Genomic DNA, 25,122 nt, shown 5'->3' on the forward strand with positions numbered 1-25,122 from the left:
ATGACATTTTTCTAGAACCTTAAGCAGTGCCTTTTCATGCCTTTGCTGAGGAACAAGAAGTCTACACTGTGAAATGTTTTCCCAACATTTAGTAGCAAGCCTGTGCTAAAGTGCATCACTTAAATGGTTTCTCCTGAATGCTGTCATTTGTTGTATCCTCAATTTTTAAGTTAGAAGAAAATAAACCCAGTAGCATTTTTATTCTGATTCCTGATGTTGTATGGCTCGGTAAGGCCCACACACAGCAGACACTGGAATGCATTGCCTATTGAAATAATGCATTGTTTACTACAACTAAAATAACATTAATTATAAATTTGCATCATAAGTATATCAAATAAATTATAAGAAGATAGTCAGTGAACTGAAATTTATTAAAGGTTAATAGAGGTCAAAAAGAGTGATCCAAATTTAATAAAACCATATGGGAAAATTATGTCTCGAAACAATTTTCAAGAAGAAAGTGGTTCAAGATCATGAACTGTCAATGATAGAACTAGGCTTACTGTGACACATTTCTTGCTAAAGTTTCATAGTAAGTAAACAGTAGCACTGGGAATGAAAAATTTTCTCCCCTACCAGAAGGAAACACATGAATACATTTGCCAATCTGATCGCTCTCATTTTACCACTGTTACTGAAAATCATCAGCTTGTAAAATGAATTAATGTATCTAAGTAGTTTATTTGTTTGTTGTGGGCATGATTTGCCCAGACTCAGGATTTATTACAAATAACATGATCTAAGCATGAATTATTCTCCAATGCTGTCAAATATTTGCAATTATTATTTATTGAACTCAGTATTATAGCTCAATTAATATTATGCCAATAGACATTTTACTACTGACTCAGTGTTTATTTACTGGGTCTTAATAATTTTTTTAATTACAAAATTTGTGTTATAAAAGACTTAGCTGTTTATTTGAACATTTGAGTGCTTATTATGAATAAATATACTTACCAAATTGGTAAAGTTATGTTTTGTCCTAAAACCTTCCATGCATCATCTAATGTATGCAAACTAAGTCATCGTATGTGACATAAATATGCTCATTTCAGGTAATAATCTGAAATTCATATATATATATATATATATATATATATATATATATATATCATAAAAAGCACAGTCTTCCAAATTATTATTACTACTGATGACCACTTTTAACAGCCTTCTCTGTGAAACATTTTAAATAAAATTCTAACAATATTAAGTGAAATTCATCATTAACACGTTTTGGTACAACAATGTTTGCACCTTGGGAAATTATTTAGCCATTATAAATGTTCATTCTCAAAATCACTGTTATTTATGTTTTGTTAGTATGTGATAATTTTGAGAGAAAACCTTTCTTTTGTACTACATAAAGTGACTGTTCTCTGTTTGTGTTTGGGAAGTTAATAATGCACATAGGAGAAGAAGTCCTTCATTTCATACCTGGCATGGCAGTAGACACATGTATTGTAAGAAATAAAGATCCAGAAGTCAGAGATTCAAGAGTTTGAGCAAATACTCATTTCATTATAGCAAGTTTGAAGCCAGCATGCTTGTTATGTGACATACTATAAAAACGAGTGTGTAATTCAAACATTTATTTTGAACAATGAATAAGTCACTTTCTAATTTATTTATGTCAAATACAAAGGCACTGAAAGTTTATTGATTCATTCTACCTTGTATGCAGTGACTCATTAATTCATTATATTCATAATCTCACATACTTTGGTAATTATGATATTTTCTCTGCAAATTCCAAATTTACTTGTACATAGTTCTTGTTTACAGTGAAAACAAATATGATGTTTTATCTGGTAAAATTCTGCCCAATCTCTTTATTTTTAAATTAGAGACAAGAAATTCCATTATACAATCAGGTAAGAAAATAGAAAATGAAAGAACTATTTATATCACAACGTAATTTATGAAATAACTTTTATGTTTTGGAAATTTCAATTACATAATTCATTAAAATATAAAAGAAGAAAATAACAAATTAACAGAATTCCAGCACACATGTTTGAAATATTTGATAGATGGAGTATGTTTATTGTATTAGCAAACTTAAAAGAAAATACTATAGTAAAGTTGTTATGGAATTATTTAAATTTAAGAGGAAATTTATGTAGTACTGAATAAACCTATGGAGAGAGTAAAGTAGATAAAACTTTTCTGAAGAGAAATTTATATGAAAAAGTTATGAAGAGTTTTAGAATATCTTTTTTTTTAATATTTACATTTCAGATGACATCTCCTTTTCCCATTTCCCCTCCCTAGAAACCCATGGGTCCCTCCATGTGTGTTCCCAGGCTATCAGTTTTAATCTTAGGAGCTCTGCTTGGTTGATATTGTTGCTCTCCCCATGTGGCCTCAAGCCCCTTCAGTCTTCTCTCTAACTCCTCCATTGGGGACCCTGCTCAGCTGCAAGCATTTGCCTCTGTATATGTTAGGTTCTAGCAGAGCCTCTCTGGCAACAGGTATATCAGGTTCCTGTCAGCATACACTTCCTGACTTTCTTATAAAAATTGACTTAAAACACTGAACAAAATATTCACAAACTGAATCCAGAAAATATATCCAAAATATAAGCCATCGTGATCAAATAGGCTTTATACAAGTGATTCAGGGATGGTTCAATATATGAAAATCTATCAATGTAACCCAACATATAAACAAACCAAAGGGGAAAAAAAATCAAATAATCATCTCATTAGATGCTGAAATAGCCCTTGGCAAAATCCAATACCATTTAATGTTAAAAGTATTGGAGAGATCGGGGATAAAAATACCTAAATATAATCAAAGTAATATACAGCAAGCCAACAGCTAGCATTAAGTTAAACTAAGAGAAACAGAAATTCTTTGAAAATCAAGGACAAGAAAAAGGCTGCCCACTCTCCCTATCTATTCATTATAGAACTTAGAGTCTTAGATCAATAAGACAACTAAAGGAGATAAAATGTGTCCAAATTGAAAAAGAAGAAATCAAACAAATGCTACTTCTGATAACTTGATAGTATACATAAGCAACACCAAAATTACTTACCAGAAAATTCCTACAGCTGATAAATACCTTCAACAATGTGACTGGACACTAAATAACTCAAAAAAAATCATTAGTTCTCCTTCATACACATAATAAACAGTCTTAGAAAGCAATTAGGGAAACAATACTCTTTACAAAAACAATGAAGAATATAAAATATATTAGTTTAACTTGAACCAACAAGAACTTCAAGTCCCCAAAGAAAGACATTGAAGAAGACATAAGAAGATGAAAAGATCTCCCATGCTCATGGATAGATAGGATTACCATACTGAAAATGGCCATCCTTTTCATTGGATATTTTATATATTTACATTTCAAATGTTCCTTCCTTTTGGGATTCTCCCTCCGGAACCTACCCTCTCCCATTTGCACCTTCCCTTCTTCTATAGGGATTGCTCCCCCTCCCACCCACTTACTCCCATATCACCGCCCTGGCATTCCCCTACACTAGGGAATCAAGCCTTCACAAGACCAAGGGCTTCTCCTCCTATTAATGTCAGAGAGACAATGCCATCCTTTACTAAATATTCAGTTGGAGCCACGAGTCCCTTCGTGTCTACTCTTTGGTTGGTGGTTTAGTCCTGGGAGCTCTGAGGTGTAGGTTGGTTAATATTGTTGCTATTCCTATGTGGTTTCAAACCCCTTCAGCTCCTTCAGTCCTTTCTCTGACTCCTTCATTGGGGACCTAGTGCTCAGTCCAATGGTTGACTGCAAGCATCCACATCTGTATTTGTCAGGCTCTGGCAGAGTCTCTCAGTAGACAGCTATAATAGGTTCCTATCAGCAAGCAATTCTTGGCATTCAAAATAGTCTCTGGGTTTGCTGTTTGTATATGGGATAAATCCCCAGGTAGGGCAGTCACTGGATGGCCATTCCTTCAGTTTCTGCTCTACACTTTGACCCCATATTTTCTTAGACAGGAGCCCTTCTGAGTTAAGATCTCATTCCTTTTGGGTCCTGGAAGACTCTTGCTTTCCTGGCATCTGGGACATTTGTATTTCTGGAGTCTATCTTCTTGAGTCCTTTGTATATATTAGATATTAGCCCTCTATCAAATGTAGAATTGGTAAAGATCTTTTCTCAATCTGTTAGTTGTTGCTCTTTTGTCCTATTGACAGTATTTTTTGCCTTACAGAAGCTTTGCAATTTTATGAGGTCCCATTTGTCAATTCTTGATCTTAGAACATAAGCCATTAGTGTTCTGTTCAGAAAGCTTTTGTCTGTGCCCTTGTGTTTGAGGCTATTTCCCACTTTTCTTCTATTTGTTTAAGTATATCTGGTTTTATGTGCATGTCCTTGATCCATTTAGAGTTGAGCTTTATACAAGGAGATAAGAATGAATCGATTTGCATTCTTCTACATGCTGACCTCCAGTTAATCCACCACCATTTGTTGAAAATGCTGTCTTTTTCCACTGGATGGTTTTAGCTTCTTTGTCAAAGATCAAGTGAGCATAGGTTTGTGTGTTCTTTTCTGGGTCTTCACTTCTATTCCATTGATTTTCTTGACTGTTGCTGTACCAATACCATGCATTTATTATTACTACTAATCTGTAATACAGCTTGAGGTCAGGGATGATGATTTCCCCCAGATGTTCTTTTATTGTTGAGAATAGTTTTCACTATCCTTGGTTTTTTTGTTATTCCAAATGAATTTGCAAATTGCTTTTTCTAACTCTATGAAAAACTGAGTAGGAATTTTTATGGGGTTGCATTGAATCTGTAGATTGCTTCTGGGTAGATGTCCATTTTTACAATATTATTCTTGCTAATCCATGAGCATGATAGGGCTTTCCATCTTCTGAGACCTTCTTCAATTTTTTTCTCAGGAACTTGAAGTTTTCGTCATATAGATTTTTCACCTGCTTGGTTAGATTTACACCAAGGTATTTTATATTATTTGTAACTATTGTGAATGGTGTCATTTTCCTACTTTCTTTCTCAGCCTGTTTATCCTTTGAGTTGAGAAAGGCCACTGATTTTTTTTTATTTTTTGAGTTAGTTTTATATCCAGCCAGTTTATTGAAGTTGTTTATCAGGTTTAGGGCTTCTGCGGTAGAATTTTTGGGGTCATTTAAGTATCCTATCATTTGCAAAGAGTATATTTTGACTTCTATCTTTCCAATATGTATCCCTTTGTCCTCCTTTTGTTGTCTAAGCAATCTACAGATTCAATGCAATCCTCATCAAAATTCCAACACAATTATTTATATACCTTGAAAGGAATTCTCAATGTCACACAGAAATCTAATAAACTCAGAATGAGCAAAACCATTTTGAACAATAAAATAATTTCTGGAAAAATCACCATCCCTGACCACAAGCTGTCCTCCAGAGTAATAATGGTAAAAACTACATGGTATTGGTACAGAAACAGACAAGTTGATCATGGGTTATTGAATGGAAACACAGCAATAAACCCACACACTGATGAACACTTGATATTTGAAAAAGAAGCCAAAATCATACAATGGAAAAAAAAATCTTCAACAAGTGGTTTAACTGGATTTGTATATATAGAAAAATGAAAATAGATCCATATGTATTATCCTGCACAAAACTCAAGTCCAAGTTGGTCAAAAACCTAAACATAGACCTGAATGCACTAAATCTCATAGAAGGGAAAATGGGAAATATTCTTTAACACCTTAGTACAGGAGAAAATTTTCTGGCCTGAACACCAATAGCTCAGACTCTAAGATCAAAAACTGATAAAGGAGACATCATTAAACTGCAATGTTTCTATAAGGCAAATGACACCATCATTAAGATAAAATGGCAGCTTACAGATTGGTAAAGGATCTTCACCAATCCTCCATATGATAGAGGGCTAATATCCAAAATATATAAAGAACTCAATAAATTAGATGTCAACAACCTAAATAATCCAATTTAAAAATGAGGTACTGAGCTAAACAGATTTCTCAGCATGGGAATCTCCAATGGCTAATAATCACCTAAAGAAATGTTCAGAGTCCTTTGTCATCAGGGTAAAGCAAATCAAAACAACTGTAAGATTCCATCTTAGACCAATCAGAATGGGTAAGACAAAAAACTCAAGTAATAGCACTTGCTGGTGAGGATGTAGTGCAGGATAAATACTGCTCCATTGCTGATGGGAGTTCAAACTTCTACAATACTTTGGAAATCAATTTGGCAGATTCTCAGACAACTGAGAATAGTTCTATCTCAGCTATACGATTATATAGTTATATAGTGATATAATAGTTCGATATCTCCAGCTATACCATTCCTGGGCATACACATAAAAGATGCTCTACCATCCCACAAAGAGACTTGCTCAACTATGTTCATAGTAGTTTTATCTGTAATTGCCAGAAACTGGAAACAACCTAGAGGAATTCTTTGCTCAACTGAATAATGGATAAAGAAAATGTTGTATATCTACACAATAAAGATTCTTGTAGAAGAATAGGAGGAAATATTGCATCCCCACCAACAACTGATTTAGTATGAGGCACACACCCACAGCCAAACAGTTGAAGAATCTAGGGGTTTCTTATGAAAGAATAGAAGAAAGGATTGTAGCTCCTAAGGGGATAGGAACTATACAGAATGACTAACAGAATGACTAACAGAATAAACTAACCTGAACCCTTGGGGCTCTCAGAGACTGAACCAAAAACCAAAGAACATATATAGGTTGGGCCTAGGTGTTCCCACAGATCTGTAACAGATGTGCAGCTTGATCTTCATGTAAGTCCAGAACAACTGGATTGGGGGCTGTTCTAAAAGCTGTTTCTTGCATGTGGGATATGTTCTTCAAGCTGGGCTGTCTTGTCTGGCCTCATTGGAAAGAAAGCATTTAGCCTCATAGATACTTGAATTGCCATGCTGGGAGGATACAGAGGGGCCCCACCCATTCAGAGAAAAAAGGAAGATGAGGGAAGGATTTTTGAAAGAGAATGACAGGCAGGAGGGCAGTGAGTGGGATGAAAGTGACTAAGTAAAAATTAAATAAAAAGAAAGGCAGAGTTAGTGAGGGATAGAAACATTAAGAAGTAGCACAAGTAACAAAAGTGAAGTTATAGTTTAAAATAAAAACATTTATTATCTGCACAAATTGTCTTATTTCTACATGAATATATGAAAGACAAATAGTTTGGATCAGCTATTTTCTCCAAGACACAATATATTTGAATATGCTTAATTTACAGATATTATTAGAGAAGCAAAATAAATATATATCCTCTAAAATAAGAATGGGGGGGAGGGAGGGAGGGAGAGGGAGAGGTATCTGTTGCATGCTACTGGTGTGCTATTAGAGCCCAAAAGACTGGCTTTATTTAATATTTATTAACTCTTTATTTTCTGTAGGAAAAGTTTCTAAGCCACTTCACAAACCACACACACACACACACACACACACACACACACACACACACACACACACACATATATATATATATATATATATATATATATATATATATATATCAAAGATAAACTAAGTGCACCTATAATTTCACTTTTTATCCACAACACAAAAAAATGTTGTATTTGGAAAATTAGAAAATTTTGAATTTTGAATGAGATTCATGAGTCCTCTAATCATCTTTTAATCTACTTCAGTCTGTTTCTGCTCTGTTAATTGTTTTCACCATATAATCATTTCTATTCATATTGCTCTTCTTTTGAATATTTTTTGAACTCTGACCTGGAAATTGAAGTTTGTGACTCTTTGATTAGGTCACGTATAGAGAAAACATATATATCTAAGCAACCAAATAATTTACCCAGTAGCAAAAGCTAGAATATTGTTAGTTGAGAATATTCCCATATTTTATGGAGCTTCAATTTTAATAGATACTCATATGGATTTTCCTAAATGTCTTTTATATTGTTTATTCCTATTCATAGTTTCTCTTGTGCACTTCCAACATACATTTTCTGTATGTTGTATGTATATTCCAAAAATGCAAATAGTTAAAAATAGCAGCATGATTATGGTAAGACAGTTTACTAACTAGACAATTCATGTAAAATATTATATACAAATTATTATGACAAGGAATAAGCTATGTCTTATTGAATATTTGGTCAGTGGCGTTCTATAGATCCTTCAACCATTACATCCTATGGCAATTTTTCTTGGATACATATGTCTCCAAAAATTCACAATAATGCTGAATCATTATATATGTGGATTATAAAACAATGAGAAATCAAGGGGCTATTGACCTGGAAGATGCTTTCTTATTGGATAAGTTTTATATTGCTAGTAATTCTTATGCAAGCTATAGAGGAGAAAAGAAATCATCCTACTTAGATCCAAACCCTGTGAACTAATATCCTGGCAAGACATGCCCACTGTCCAAATAGTAGCATAAAAATATTTAAGTCCTACTCCACAAGATGGAAACTATACCTGATACTATTATCAGAGATAAGAGCCTGTGGCTACTCAATCATAGAACTTAGAAAAGAACCAATTAAAACTATTCTGCCAAATGGACTTACTATTAAAATGACACCTAGTGATTTATTGCTATGCCCATAGTCTAGTGCATCTCTCAACCGTCATCAATGGAGCTCTTCTTGTAGTTGATGACAAAACAGAAACTCACAAATGAAAAGTATGTAGAGAATAAGAGATTGGAGTGTTCTCACTCCAAATGGGATATGTATATCACACTCCTCCTTCACAAGACTCAGAGATGTTCTTTGAAAGGAAGATGAGATTGCAAGAACCACAGGTTTTCATGTCTGTATGTACACAGCATTTACACAATAGGGCAGATACACATATAAAAATAGAACTTGTGAGACCGTGTGTAAACTCAACCGTAGAAAACCCCAGCAGGAAGAGGGCATGGTAAGGATTATAAAAGTAACTTTTATTTACCCTGATGGAAGGAAGAGATGAGATGTACCCAAGCTGTATGAATACATGGCTTGGGCCAAGTTCAGTTTCTATCACTGTACTTACTGTCCACTATTCCTAGGCCTAGAGCAAGAAGATTCTAGCCTCTATACCATCTTACCTAGGCCTAGAACGTTTCATCCTTTGACTACTAAATAAGCTTTCCTTCCTTCTTTCCTTCCTTCCTTCCTTCCTTCCTTCCTTCCTTCCTTCCTTCCTTCCTCCCTCCCTCCCTCCCTCCCTTCTCTCTCTCTCTCTCTCTCTCTCTCTCTCTCTCTCTCTCTCTCTCTCTCCTTCTTCCTTCCTTTCCCCCTCTCTCTTTCTTTTTTAAACTCTGGCTGTATTGTTTAACTCAGAGGTTCTTGTTCAACTCAGTGGTTCTCTCCAAGCAGAATGATTCAAGCTGGCTTCTCTCAACTTCTCACTGAATTGTTCTGCTGGGAAAAACTGCCTCTGAATTCCACAAACTGAACTGTACTAACTGCACTGACTGAACTCAGTTGAATTCCATTGTATTTCTTTAACTTAAATGAACTTCACACATTGAACTACCCTCCAATTCTGAATCACTGTCTGACATCTTTTTTTTCTGCTTCATCACGTCATCTACCCCCTAATTAGATGTCAGTTTCAAACATTACTGCTTCCTTCTACAACCTAATTTTACCTACATTTTTTGGGGATTAAAGGTGTATATAAGTGTGTGTGTGTGTGTGTGTGTGTGTGTGTGTGTGTGTGTGTGTGTGTGTATTCTAGAATAGCATAGCACATTTCCTGGTGTTCCTGTTAGACCTAGTCCCTTCTGTAGACTTTAGCTGAGGCTGAGGCCTGCTCAGTCATGCCACTGCTCCTGCTAGCCTAACTCTACTAAACTGGATTCCTGATATTTCTGTGAAGTGTTTGTGTGTGGATTTAGATGCCACTGCTAACCTGTGAACTAAACTACAGATTTCTGGGCAATACAGATGGGAATTGCTTCAGAGAACCATTTCCAAACAGTTCATCTCTCAGTCAACCACTGAAGCTTCTTGTAGTTGATGACAAAACAGAAACTCACAACTCCCCTATATTCTTTCTTTTCCATTACCTCTGCAGTATTGTGGGATCAAAAGGAGGTTAAAGGATTTAAGAAACCTTATTAAAAGTATGATTTTTTTTTAAAAAATGAAGTTACTAGTGATAATCCTTTAAATATGAGAAACTCCCTAATGATTTTCATTCTCATCCTGCCAACAAATGACATGAGTCAACTATTTCTTATTTGTAGAGGAATGTAGAGTATGACTGCATTCCAGGCAGATCATATTATAATCTGTGGCATGTCTGCATTCTGGCTCAGTCATATTATTTGATGTTATTCTGTGCCAAAGCAACCATGTTGATGGAATAAAATGAATCTATTATTTGAATACAAATTTTTTCATCAATGTTCATCAAAGACACCTCTCTTTTGGTTTCACCTTAAAATCCTTGAGAATATAAAACTGGATATACTGCCATCTCTCATTTTACCCTTTCCAACCCTGGCTTTATGTTCGAAGTCTGCATGTTAAGAAATATATCTGTCATTTTTGTTATTAGAACCGAGAACATGCTCATTAACAAACATTGTAAATTAAATATGCTAGAAAAGTGTATGAACTTGAAAGAATGGTTATTTTTATGCTTATCTTTTTAGTACTATTCAAAAGTAAACACCAACTAGTAATTTTATATTGTTGAATTGTCTGCATTAAATGTAATGGTCTTCTTCTTTTAATATTTATGTATATATGAATATACAATAATATTTAGAAAATTAGTGTACTTCTTTGATAATTTCTTTTTGCATTTTCAATCAAACTGCTTAAATAAATCTTATAATTGATAGTGGAAAATACATAAGATTATAAATAGTTATTTGTGAAACACTGAATTGGTATAACAAATGAAGTATTAAAGACATCCCTTCAGTCTTGTCACTTCTGTTGTAACTGAGGTGGAAAGATACTAGGACTCTCAAATCATCCCTGAATTGAACACTGTGAACTTCACTTTAATAGTTAAGATTAGAAAGATTAGAAAATGGAAATTAAATAGATATTTACTAGTAGATTTAAAAGTCCGGAAATGTCAGCGTCAAGAGGAAATGGCAAGGAAGAATGGGTAGTGGGAGAGAATATGAAGAGAGACAGGTAAAATTAAGGGGTACTTAATGGGTAGTATGGATACCTAATACAGTAGAAACACACACATACACACACACACACACACACACACACACACACACACACACACGTATGATACTCATATGGCAGTACTTTGTTCTCCCTGTTAAAGATTTTGTCCAATGCTGCTTGTATTATGTTAATTTGGTTAATTGGTCCCCGAAATTACCAGTGGCCAATGGTTGGGCAAGGAGACAGAGGCAAGGGTTCTCAGGCAAGGGACTGAGGAAGAAGCAGGAAGAGAAATAACTGCCATGCCAGAGGAGAGAGACATGCCTGAGGTGCAGGAGAGAGACAGCCAACATGTAAAAGCTGGGTAGAGCAGCAACCTCCAACCCTGCCCAAAAGGGACTAAGGCAAAAGTATGGAATATAGATTTTAGTAAGAAATAACTCAGGAATATCAGAGGGGAGAGTGTTTGCCACTTGGCGGTTAGGAAAAGCCCCCGCCATTGAGCTACTAAAGGCATATTAAAATATAAAGGTCTCTTCTCTCTCTCTGTTTCTCTGTCTCTCTGTCTCTCTCTCTCTCTGTCTCTCTCTGTCTCTCTCTCTCTCTCTCTCTCTCTCTCTCTCTCTCTGTATACTTATTTTCATTTAGAAACCTACAAGATTGGACACTGCTGGGGTCAATTTGAGTAGGATTAATTGAGTAATCTGTAAGGTGGTGTCCAGGGAGTAGGCTTGAACTCACTATTAAAACTTAATTGGAGGCTCCTGAATGGAGAACATGTGCCATGCCTTAAGATTAGGTGGCGGGGAGAATTGGTTTCTTAGGAGAGCGCCATGGTATTGCTCTGGTCACTGGGATTTTGATCAAGGAATAAAGGCTGCTAAATTGGTTCACATAATTTTGGAATTCAAGGTGTAAGCTTCATCTCCCAAACCAATTCAGACAATACTGGATGGCAGGATTAAGTACTTACCCAGAAAAAAAAGTGTTAATAACCTGTTAACATGTTTTCTTTTTTTCAGTTTTTTTTCCTTTTTTATTAGATATTTTATTTACACTTTAGATGCCATCCCCTTTCCCCATTCCACCCTCTTAGAAAACCCCTATCCCGTGCCCCTTTTCCTTTTTGCATTTATACATTTTTAAAAAAATGTTAATCATAGGCTTTATAAGTTTGGTATTGCTCAATCAGAGGTGTAACCCACTACCCAACCTAGATATATCAACTATCTTTGACTGGTGGAGATACATGAACATGTGCCTCCCTGTCTCCCCCCTCTTTCTCTCTTTCATGACCTAGCTTCTCCTCTCCTTCTTCTCCTCCCTTCTCCTCCTCTTCTTACTCCTTCTCTTCCTCTCAGTACTCCTCCCACCTTAGTTCCTCCTACATATCACCCTTCCTGTTAAGATGAAACTTTTCTCCCAAAATTCAATTACAGCATAATTATGCTGATTTGTACCAGTGAGGTACAAGATAGTCCTAATACCCAGTCCATCATTTTGTTGACTAACCAGCACCTCTGTCGTCTATCCTAACTAAAACATTTAGTTCTGAATCTGGCTTTAGGATGAATGTCAGTTGAGGACCATCCACTCAAATCTTTTCTCTCAAGGTAAATAGCCAGGATTGGCTATGAGGCTATAAGTTTTCAACCCCGTCAGAGATCCAGAATGACTGAGTTAACTATAGTTGTGGGAAGCACAAAGCATTGCTTCTAAAACTTAGCCAATTTATAGATTATATAATTATATGGTCTATTTTCGAGAAGGTACCATAAGGTGTTGAGAAGAAGGTATATTCTTTTGTTTTAGGAGGAAATGTTCTATAGATGTCAGTTAAGTCCATTTGGTTCATAACTTCTGTTAGTTTCATTGTGACAGGGTTTCTCTGTGTAGTCCTGGCTGTCCTGGAACTGGAACTCACTGTGTAGACCAGGCTGGCCTCGAACTCAGAAATCTGCCTGCATCTGCCTCCCAAGTGCTGGGATTAAAGGCATGTGCCACCACTGCCCGGCTACATTTCACATTTTCTTTGACAGTTGTGTGGATGTTTTCCATGGTATCTTCTGCACATGAGATTCTCTCTTCCATCTCTTGTATTCTGTTGGCGATACTTGTGTCTATGACTCCTGATCTTTTTTTTAGGTTTTCTATCTCCTGGGTAGTCTCCCTTTGTGATTTCTTTATTGTTTCTACTTCCATTTTTAGAGCATGCATGGTTTTGTTTAATTCGTTTTTCCTGTTTGGTTGCATTTTCTTGCAATTCCTTAAGGGATTTTTGTGTTTCCTCTTTAAGGGTTTCTATCTGTCTACCATTGTTCTCCTTGAGTTCTTTGAGAGTGTTATTTATGTCTTTCTTAAAGTCCTCTATCATCGTCATGAGAAGTGATTTTAATTCTGAATCCTGCTTTTCTGGTGTGAATGGGTGTTCAGGGCTTGCTATGATGGGGGAACTGGGTTCTGATGATGTCATGTAACTTTGGTTTCTGTTGCTTACGTTCCTGTGCTTGCCTTTTGCCATCTGGTTAACTCTAGTGCTGCCTGTACTTGCTGTCTCTGACTGAAGCCTGCCTTTCCAGTTATCTCGCTTGTGTCTGATCTCCTAGGGGTCCAGATATCTCTGTGATCTTCCAGATGTACTGATTACAGTGGTACCTCTAGGATGCCTCAGGATTTTGTGCCTCCAAGGTCCAGCTAGATGTCTGCTGTTCTGGGTGCAGTGTCTCCTCTAGGATATCTCAGGATATGTTGTCTGATGCTCTGAGTTCAGTTGTTCCTCTGTGGCTCTGGGTTGAGTGTACCTTCCAGTATGTCTCCGGCGGAATCCGGGGTCCACACAACAGCAGACCCAGGAGAGGTCTGGTCCTGGCCTCAGATCTGGGAGAGGGGCGTAAGGGGAGTGCTACTCCCCAGGGGCAGGAAGGGGGGTATCTGCTGTAATCTGAGTGTTCACAGCACCCAGCTATGGGCTTAGGGCAGTATATGGGTCTTCCTACCTAAAGCTGGCTTTTGTTAACATGTTTTCAACAATTGGTATTATGTTTCATTACAGTAGATTCACAGTTTCTAGTTTTAAATTTAAGTCCATTTGGAGTTACTTTTCAAAATGATTCGAAATGGAAACCTAGTTTTATTTTGCTTGTGGAAGTTTAATTCCTTCCATTATCATTTATTGAAAAGACTGTGATTTCCATCAAATTCTCTTAGCACTTTTGTAGAAAATTAGTTTACTGTAGATGTTTGAGCTTCCTCCTAGATTATTAATTCCTTAATTCCATGTCATTTTACTTCATGTGTCTGTGTTATTCTAATGCTATATTGTTGAGTTTCTACAGTTTTACAATATAATCTGAAGACAGTACATCCAATAATCTGTTGTTTTTGCTTTATTCTTCTTGCTTAAGATAGGTTTTACTACTCAATTGTTTGTGTCTATGTTTCTGTACACATTTTGGAATTGAAACTTTTAGTTTTTTGAAGAGTCTCATTGGCATTAAGGTGAGAAAGAATTGAATATGTAGTTTCTCTTGGTCTTGAGAACTTTTTCAAAATATAAGTCTGTTCAATCTATGAACATAGGTACATGCGTCTTCTTCAATTATCTTATTAATGTTGGAGAGAGAACGTATGAAGGTATTGGCAGAAGAATAATGAAGGGTAATGAGATGTAAGTGAACAATTTATTTGTTGAGAAAAACTAGGGCAACCTCAAAAAAATCATAATTATATGATTGAGTTTTTCTACATTTCTGGGAAAGACAGGGCTAATTTCTGCAAGCAATAACAAAATGTGGGTGACTGCATAGGAATGCAACAAAGACATTAGGAAGTAAAGACTAATGTCAGTCACTTAGTAGCATGGCTATCAAAAATACTGGTGCATTATACATAAGATTAGTTAAGTATAAGTGTTACACCAAATACATAATAGTATAAAATTTTATTTTTAATTCTTAAATATTTGATACAGTATTTGATACACTAATACAAATATATTTAAAGTGCTTTGTACTTTAATGTGAATGTGTGCACTTGTTTTTACTGTTGTGTGTATGTGCATGTGTTGCTTGAGTGAGTCATATACTTCTTAGCCTTGTGTGGGTACATGTTTACACAGTTGGTCATGTATGTATGTATGAACAAGTGGCTGTCTGTGTGTGCATGCCAGAGATTAGACATTTAGTGGCTATTCTTTATTGTTTTACATCTATTTGTTTATATCTTCATTCATTCATTCATTCATTCATTCAACTAAGGTCTCACCCTGAACCTGTACCTGACTGATTTTCAGAGTCTCACTTGTCAATTCTCATCATGAATCTACCTGTGTTTACCTGCTACTCCAAAATGCTGTGTCTACAAGCTATCCTGAGTTTACCAGCTTTAAACTCTTCTTTCAAAAAAGATGGACATTCACACTGCAGTTCTCATGGATGTGTGTCAGGGTATTTGTCAACTTAAACATTTAAACAGCTTTGAAGCAAGTTTTTAAAAAAGAAAATCATCATATCTATCTAACTTTAAATATCATAAAAGATGTGTGGAATTTATAGCTTACGTCTTAAGTGAGAAGAAGAGTTCATAGTATGATAAATTAGCTTGAAGTTGTGTTGTCTTAACTTGGTAAAAAGATTTATTTCAAAATATGTTCCTTATAAACAGTTATAAAATGAACATTCCCAGATCATCTTCTACATGTAATTTATGTGTTATTCTTCTATATGCCTCGTGACAGTTTGCACTTGTTTTGGCTGCTTCAGTATATTATCCTAGCAGATTTGTTGCCTTGTTGGTAGCAATCAGAGCCTAGTTGTCCCTAGAATGGACAATTACCATTTCTAACATTGTTACATTTACATTTTTTCTAAATATTTAAGAAGTACATCCATTTTTGTCAATAATAATACCCAGTAGGAAGTAGATTTTCAGGTGATTATGTCAGTCATCTCTGGAATCTTAATGTTTGGTAATTTTACCCCTACAGGAACAACAATTACCCTTAAATTGTACTGCCTAGAGTGTACCAGGCTTTCAAAGGAAAAAAAATGTATTTCAAGTAAGAGTAAATAAAACAATTTACAAGCTAGTAAAATGAGAGGATTTATTTATTTTATATCTAGGTTGGATATTAATAAAGGCAAGAGCTACATAATACCTTTGGATAATTTGATAAAATAGCTAGCAGGTGGTTCCTCTGCTGTGCAAGTCATGGACTTGAAAATGATGAATAAGATAAGAACAAATTGATTTTGTGCAAAAGCTAAAATTTAGCTACATTGGGTGATGTCCAATTTATCATTACTTGATGAGCTTACAAAATGGTAAAAAAAAAAAAAAAAAAGTATTCACATTTCATTCAATCCTGCAATCCTTAGGTAGAGCCTACCATACAAGGATTGTTGTAAAGGCATGGCACATCCAATGGTGTGGTATACTTAGAAATGCATTATAATTTTCCATGCATATGTTTGTCTTCAGTAAAAGTGGAATTCAAAATACATTGGTACTGCTTCTCAGTGCAAATCTCATTATTTTTCAGCATCCAGTTTGTCACATTATAAACATTACTTTTTCAAGTTCTTGAGCAGCCCAGAAATTGATAAACACAGTATAATGTTTCATTTTTTACTTCTTCTACTGCATTCTCAAGTGAATTTTTTCTCAAAAATAGCATGATAACTGCTAATTATATCCACTTTTAACACCGTCCACAACCATAAATATCCTCATACTTCCCATAAAAATTTTGCTTGCTTTCTTTTAAGGAAAATTTTGGCTCTTGCTTGTTTGTTTAAATTTGGTTCATTAACTTGGATATGCAAAATGAAAATTAATACAAAATAATATATATATATGCTGAAAATTTAACATGAGAGAACTGTAAAACATATGAGAAAAGTGTAGTAAGAAGTCATATTCCACAATGTCTCCATATGCAGATCCAAGTCTTTGATAGATATTTTGAAAAAGGAGGAGTTTCTCTAAGTTTCAGATTCATGATAGTAGAAAATCTTTCTTCCATTCTTCTGTGATGAACAAGAGACCCTCTGCAAGATTATTTTTGATAAATTACTGAAGCATAAAGTAAACTGTCAATATGATGAGTGATCATTAGATACTCAGTAATTTTATATTTTATTTAAAATCAATACAATTACTTTTTAATAATGCAGTAACAAGGTTTCCAATTTAAAACTATTCAGAAGTAATTCATTAGTATATATTTTGATACTTATGAAGATAATGTCATAAAATGTTAGAATTATTTACTTTAATTTTTAATGTTTATATTAAGTCTTATATATGTATTTAGCAAGTATATAACATATTACGTATTTAAGAGTTAATATGCTATTATTGAAGAAAATGTGAGCCCTGAAAAACATAAGAGACAATACTTATAAATATTATTTGGCTCACATAAAAGAAATGACAGTGTGCCACTTTTATATATTCAATTGACAATTCAGTTAAAGCTACTACAATGAATTCTCATGCCATTCTTTTCAGATTATAAGCATCATAATGTGGCTGGGCGTGGTAGTACATGCCTAAAATCTCTGTGTCTGAAAAAGTAGCAGGGGGAATCAGGTTAACTTCATGTAACACCAACTTGATCTATAAAAATAGTTCCTGAAGAGCCCAAAACACTCAGCAATAGTAACGACATCAAGAATACACACTGTATAAGTGTTTTAAGCCAGTTGTAGAAATTTGATCAATGCAACTAAATTCAAGCTCATTTCTCTTTCTCACTTACTGCTTGTCTTCTTCGCAGGCATAGCTAATTTTCTCATACCTGGTCTTCCAAGATACCAAAGACTGTCTTTTGACTTAATAAGCAAAAGCAGAAATGCCATGCCAATTTTAACACTATTGCCATGGCAACAAGTTAAAATTTGTAGACTTTAGAATTAAAAGAACTTTTTGAGAATAGCATTATTTAAATGTAGAATTCTCTTACTCCCTTTTTATGAATGACATTTTTCTAAAACCATTTATATTATGAACAGTAGTTTCTACTTTTTTCACTTTTGTGATGTAGAGTAGTTTTTGTACTTCTCATTTCCCACTCAGTACTAGTTTATTGCACATTTCTTAGAGATAGATACAGGATTGTTAAACTGATAATTTCTTTTTTTTTTCTTTTTTTGTTTTGTTTTTTATTGAATATTTTTTTTACATTTCAGATGATATCCAGTTTCCCCATACCCGCAGAAACCCCTTATCCCATCTTTCCTCCTGCTATTTCTATGATAGTGTGCCCACACACATCAACACACTCCCTGGCTAAAGATTATCTGTCTTGTTGCTTTTCTCAAAAAACAAAAACAAAAACAAAAACAAAAAAAAAACCAAAAAAAAAAACAAAAAAAAAACCAGCTCCTAGCTTTGTTGACTCTTTGTATCATTCTTTTTTTTTCTACTAGGTTGATTTCAGCCCTGAGTTTGATTGATTATTTCCTGTCATCTACTTTTCTTGGTGGTATTTGCTTATTTTTGTACTAGAGCTTTCAGGTGTGTTATCAAGCTGCTAGTGTATGCTCAATCCAGTTTCTTTTCAAAGGCACTTAGAACTATGACTTTTCCTCTTATCACTGCTTTCATTGTGTTTCATAAGTTTTGATATGATGAGCCGTCATTTACAATAAATTCTAAAAAGTCTTTAAACTCTTTTTTTTATTTTGTCCTTGACCAAGTCATCATTGAGTAGAGCTTTGTTCAGTTTTCAGGTATATGTGGACTTTCCATTCTTTTTTTATTACTGAAGACCAGATTTAGTCCATGGCGATCTGGTAGAATGCAAGAGATTATTTCAATTTTCTCATATCTGTTTAGGCCTGTTTTGTGGCCAACTATATGGTCAATTTTGGAGAAGGTACCATGAGGTGCTGAGAAGGTATATTCTTTTTTTTTTTTTTTTTTTTTAGGATGAAATGATCTATAGATATCTATCTATTAAATCTATTTGGTTCATAACTTCTCTTAGTTTCACTGTGTCTCTTCTTAGTGTCTGTTTCTATGATCTGTTTACTGATGAAAGTGGGGTGTTGAAGACTTCCACTATTGTTGTATGAGGTCCAATGTGTGATTTGAGCTTTAGTAAAATTATTTTTATGAATGTGGGTACCCTTATATTTGTAGCATAGATGTTCAGAATTGAGAGTTCATCTTGGTAGATTTTTTTCTTTGACAAGTATAAAGTGTCCTTCCTTATCTTTTTTGTAACTTTTAGTTGAAAGTTGATTTTATTCTATTTTAGAATAGCTACTCCATTTTCGTTCGTTGGAAAATTTTCTTGGAAAATAGTTTTTCAGACTTTTGCTCTGAGGTAGTGTCTGTCTTTGTCACTATGGTATGTTTCCAGTATGCAGCAAAATGTTATGTCCTGTTTATGTAACCATTCTGTTAGTCTATGTCCTTTTATTAGGAAAATGAGTTCATTAATGTTGAGAGATCTTAGGGAAAAGTGAATGTTGCTTTCTGTTATTTTTTATATTAGAGGTGGAATTATGTCTGTGTGACTATCCTCTTTTGGGTTTGTTGGAAGAAGGTTATGTTCTTATTTTTCTAGGGTATAATTTCCCTCCTTGTGATGGAATTTTCCCTCTATTATTCTTTGTAAGGCTGGCTTTGTGGAAAGATATTTTGTAAATTTGATTTTGTCATGGAATATCTTGGTTTCTAGACCATGGTAATTGAGAGTTTTGATGGCTATAGTAACCTGGGCTGGCATTTGTGTTCTCTTAGAGTCTGTATGGTGTTTGTCCAAGATCTTCAGGCTTTTATAGTCTCTAGTGAGGAGTCTGGTGTAATTCTGTCAGGTTTGCCTTACTAAGTTACTTGACCCTTTTCCCTTAATGTTCTTAATATTCTTTCTTTGTTCTGTGCATTTGTTGTTTTGATTATTATGTGACAGGAAGAATCTCTTTTCTGGTCTAGTCTATTTGGAGTTCTGTAAGCTTCTTGTATGTTCGTAACCATCACTTTCTTAGGTTAGGAAAGTTTTCTTCTATAATTTTGTTGAAGATACTAACTGGCCCTTTAAGTTGGGAATCTTCACACTCTTCTATACCTATTATCCTTTGATTTGGTCTTCTCATTATGTCCCAGAGTCCCTGGATGTTTTGGGTTAGGATCTTTTTGCATTTTGCATTTTCTTTGATGATTGTGTCAATGTTTTCTTTGTCATCTTCTGCACCTGATATTCTCTCCTCTATCTCTTGTATTCTTTTGTTGATGCTTGCATCAATGACTCTGGATCTCTTTCCTAAGTTTTCTATCTTCAGGGTAGTCTCTCTTTGTGATTTATTTATTTATTTATTTATTTATTTATTTACTTATTTACTTATTTTTGTTTTGTTTTTCAAGAGACAGGGTTTCTCTGTGTAATCCTGGCTGTACTGGAGCTCACTCTGTAGACCAGGCTGGCCTTGAACTCAGAAATCGGCCTCCCAAGTGCTGGGATTAAAGGCATGTGCCACCACTGCCTGTCTCTCTTTGTGATTTCTTTATTGTTTCTACTTCCATCTTTAGATCCTGGATGGTTTTGTTCAATTCTTTCACCTGTTTGGTTTTCCTTTTTTTTTGTAATTCTTTTAAGGATTTTTGTGTTTCCTCTTTAAGGACTTCTACCTGTTTACCTGTGTTCTACTGTATTTCTTTAAGTAAATTATTCATGTCCTTCTTAAAGTCCTCATTCATCATTATGTGAAGTGATTTTAAAACTGAATTTTGCCTCTCAGGTGTGATGGTGTATCCAGGACTTGCTATGTTATCTGAATTGGGTTCTGATGGTGTCAAGTAACCTTGGATTTTTTTGCTTACATTCTTGTGCTTTTGCCATCTGGTTATCTTTAGTGCTACATGTACTCACTGTCTCTGACTGGAGCCTGCCTCTCCTGTTATCTTGGTTGTGTCAGATCTCTTAGGAGTGCACTTGTCTCTGTGATCCAGTGATTCTAGGAGTCATGCTGCCTCTGGGATCCTGTTATCCTATAATCCTGGATGTGCTAGAGATCCTGGAGTCCAGCTTCCTTTGGGTATCGTGAGATTGGTGGCAAAGATAGCACCCAAGTTCTGCTCAGTGCACAGGCTCAGAATGAAAAAAAATCTATGTCAATGGATCAGGGTATGGTGTCCTCCATGGGAGCAGGCCAGCTAGGAGTCAGCTGCTCTGAGTGCAGTGGATCCTAAACTGCTCTGAGTACAGCAGGTCCTCTGAGATGGGTCTGAATATGGTGTTTTCCCAGGAGCAGACCAGCTATGAGTCTGCCCTAGCAAGAAAGGCCAGGTGGAGGAGAAAGCCGACAATTTCATAGACAAAATAAAGTATGGAATATAAATTTGTAGTAATTGAATATTGGCAGGTCAATGATCTAACTGAAATACTTACATAAGTGCTTGAATGTCTATTATGGATATGTGCATAAATATGTCTTCATATCATTTTACTTACCATGTGACTTAGGTTAACACTAAATGTCTGTCTTGTGGTCGTGTGAATGATTATAAAATTATGATTTATCTACTCAGTTTCAAAATTAAAAATCACTATTTTATTTATTGATGTTCTTTGTTTGTTCTGATATAATTGTTTTCTCTATTCCAATATCACATCTCTTTATTTAACATCAATTAATACTATCATTTCAAAATGATTATTTTTTTTAATAAAAAGGACAGCCAGTTAACTGGCTTCCAGAAGTAAAGGTGGCATGAAGAGTGAATACCAACTGATTCTGTTACCTTAATTCTAAAGAGGATGAGGGTTATTTCTCTCACTATTTCCAAATTTTCAGGTAACATTAAGATTCTGGGCATACTATATATTAGTTATGACAAGTAAAGAAAAAGATTGTAAAACCACGTACTATAATTTCTCCTGAAAACATCTTGCTCTGGTTGAGAAAATATTGTGTATACCTATGTTAAAAATAAAAGAGTAACAGAAATTAAAACTCAAAAAATTGTTACACTTATATAAAATAAAGCATCACTCTACATTCAATAAAAAAAACTCCTAGAACCAGAAAACTCTCTATATATTAGGTGTTATACAGTCCTCATTCAATACATTTACAGAAATACAGAGCATCTATCTTATGAGCAGATGTTCTTCTGAAACTACTTTCTTTTACATATAAACTTTTAGTTGTACATGATGAGGTAATAATACGTTTTGAAAATAATATTTATTGAATATATTGCACTTAATATTGTGAATTTCTAGTTTATTTAATGAAGTCAATTTCTGTAAACTATGGGTTACTATAAGTAAATGTTAATAACATCATTGAAAATACTTAGGTTATTTAGCTAAAACATATAACAGTTTTCTTGTGTTTTATGAAATTTTGTCTATTTTACCTGAGTTCTATGTAAATTTCTATGAGATGTGATATGGCCATTTCTGGGAAGTGTCTACCTCTGTATTGACTTAGATCTCATAGTATATTAGTAAGTATATTAAATAGAATACTTCTGTTAGATAGGAAGTAAATTGTTATTTTACTTGAATATGAGATTTGAAGAAATGAATTAGTTCTAGAGCTCTTTTGAAGTATCTATAAAAATCTTAATAGGCACCAATTTTATAGGTTAAAAATAGAGAAGTGAGATACCATTTTGAAAACTATTTCATTATTATTCATATATGGGAAGAAGTCATAAACATTAATGTCCAGAGAACTCCAGCTTAGCATTTTCACTGTGTTATAGGATATCTTTTTAAAAAAAGGACTATGCCCACTTGAACTTTCACATTCTTACTCATGAAAATTAAGACTTACATTTCCCAAAGACACCTTGCAAAGTTTGAGTTGCTAACATAATCTATCACAATCCTTTTGTAAAAAAAAGAATGGCTAAAATTAGACTAATGGTACTCATTGTTTAGTTCAGAATACTCTAGTAAGGATATTTATTTAATGTAACTTGATTCATTAAGAGAGCATATTCCAGTTCAGTAATTCTCGACTAGCAAAATAGGTATTTTGAATATGCTGGAAACATTTAGTTCAATTAATAATAGTATCTGCTGACATCAGAATTCAGTGGATAACATTGAAAATTGAAAGTTCTAGTGTGTTTGAAAAAACAAAATTAACCAGAGACACACAATGCCAGCAGAGCCTGAAACAGTTTAACAAGAGAAATGAAAATTTTAAGATGCAGAAGCAATCCAGAAGAGTAGGTCAGTTAACTCTAAGGCCCTGCTATATATGGGTTTAAATGTTACTTTGTCAAAGAACAGTTTTGTTTACTTGGATAATTGAAGGTTTTTTTTTTTTTAATTAAATGTAGTTTTACCTAAAAGATCATATGTGGCATGAATCATTATAATATTACATCAAATTGTCAATTTTTTAATGCTTTATTATTACAAGAAACCTTAGATTATTTTCTAGGACAGAGAATGTTTGTAATGTTTGTGTCCCTGGTTTAGTGACACAAGTTGATAATTTTGTCATCTTAAGCCAGGTGTTTTATATTTATATTTTCTGTGACTTGCTTCTTTCTTATATCAATTTTGCAGTATTTGCATTGGCTTTTAGAATCTTATTTAATGCCCTCTTCTTTGGCTTCGGTAGTTTATTTTTTAATTTCAAAGATGGCAATGAATAGAACATTCTTTTAAAAGAAATACAAATATGTCTTAAAAGTGTAGTCATGCATATTTCTCTTCATTCTCCTGACCCTCTGGATTTCTTTAATGCCTCCCCCATACCTGATCCTGTTCCATTTCTTCCCTATCCATCCCCTACTCAGGTCTCTTCTTCCCTCTGCTTACTTTGATAATTTCCCCCTTCTAAGTGGGATTGAAGCATCCACACTTGGTACTTCTTTCATGTTAAGTTAATAGTCTGTGAGTTATATCATTGGTATTTTAAAAGTTTAGGTTTATATCCACTTATCAGTGAGTACATACCACGTATGTTCTTTTGAGGCTAGGTTACGTAACTCAGAAGGATACTTTTTAGTTCCATCCATTTGCCTGCAAAATTCACATCTGCAATTTTAATAGCGAATTAGTATTTCATTGTGTAAATGAACCACATTTTCTGTATCCATTCTTTAGTTCAGAAACATCTGGTTTGTTTCAAGCTTCTGGCTATTACACATATGGCTGCTATGAACATAGTGGAGCATGCACGTGTCCTTTTGATATGGTGTTGCATTTTTTGGGTATATACCAAGGAGTGGTATAGATGGGTCTTCAGGTAGAACTATATACAATTTTCTGAGAAAATGCCATATTAATTACCAGCGTGGTTGTACCAGTTTGCAATCCCACCAGCAATAGAGAAGTGTTACTCTTTCTACATATCCATGTCAGCATCTACTGTTGCCTGAGCTTTTGATCTTAGCCATTCTGATTGGTGTCAAGTGGAATCTCAGGATTGTTTTTATTTGCATTTCCCTGCTGACTAAGGATGTTGAACATTTCTTGAAGTGCTTCTCTGTTATTCAAGATTACTCAGTTAAGAATTCTGTTTAGATCTGTAGCCCATTTTTTAATTGGGTTATTTGATTCTTTGGAGTCTAACTTCTTGAGTTTTTTGTAAATTTGGTAGTTCAACCCAGTATCAGATGTAGAGTTAGTGAAGATTTTTCCTCAATCTGTAGGCTGCCATTTTGTCCTATTGATAGTGTTTTTTGTCCTACAGAAGGTTTTCAGGTTCATGAGGTCATATTTGTCAATTGTTGATTCTAGAGACTGAGCTGTTGGTGATCTGTTCAGGAAATGTTTTTCTGTGCCAATGTGTTTGAGGCTGTTACTCACTTGTTCTTCTATTAAATTCAATGTATCTGGCTTCATCTAGAGATCCTTAATCCACTTGAACTTAAGCTTTGTACAGGTGACAAATATGGATCAATTTGCATTTTTTACATGCAGACAAACAGTTAGACCAGGACCTCTTGTTGAAGGTTTTTTCCTTTTTCCACTGCATGATTTTGGCTTCTTTGTCAAAGATCAAGCATCCATAGGTATTTGGGCAGTGTGGGGTTAGGGACAGGAAGAACATC

Source organism: Arvicanthis niloticus, chromosome 5 (assembly GCF_011762505.2).
Source record: "Arvicanthis niloticus isolate mArvNil1 chromosome 5, mArvNil1.pat.X, whole genome shotgun sequence".
In the NCBI taxonomy this organism is placed as follows: domain Eukaryota; kingdom Metazoa; phylum Chordata; class Mammalia; order Rodentia; family Muridae; genus Arvicanthis; species Arvicanthis niloticus.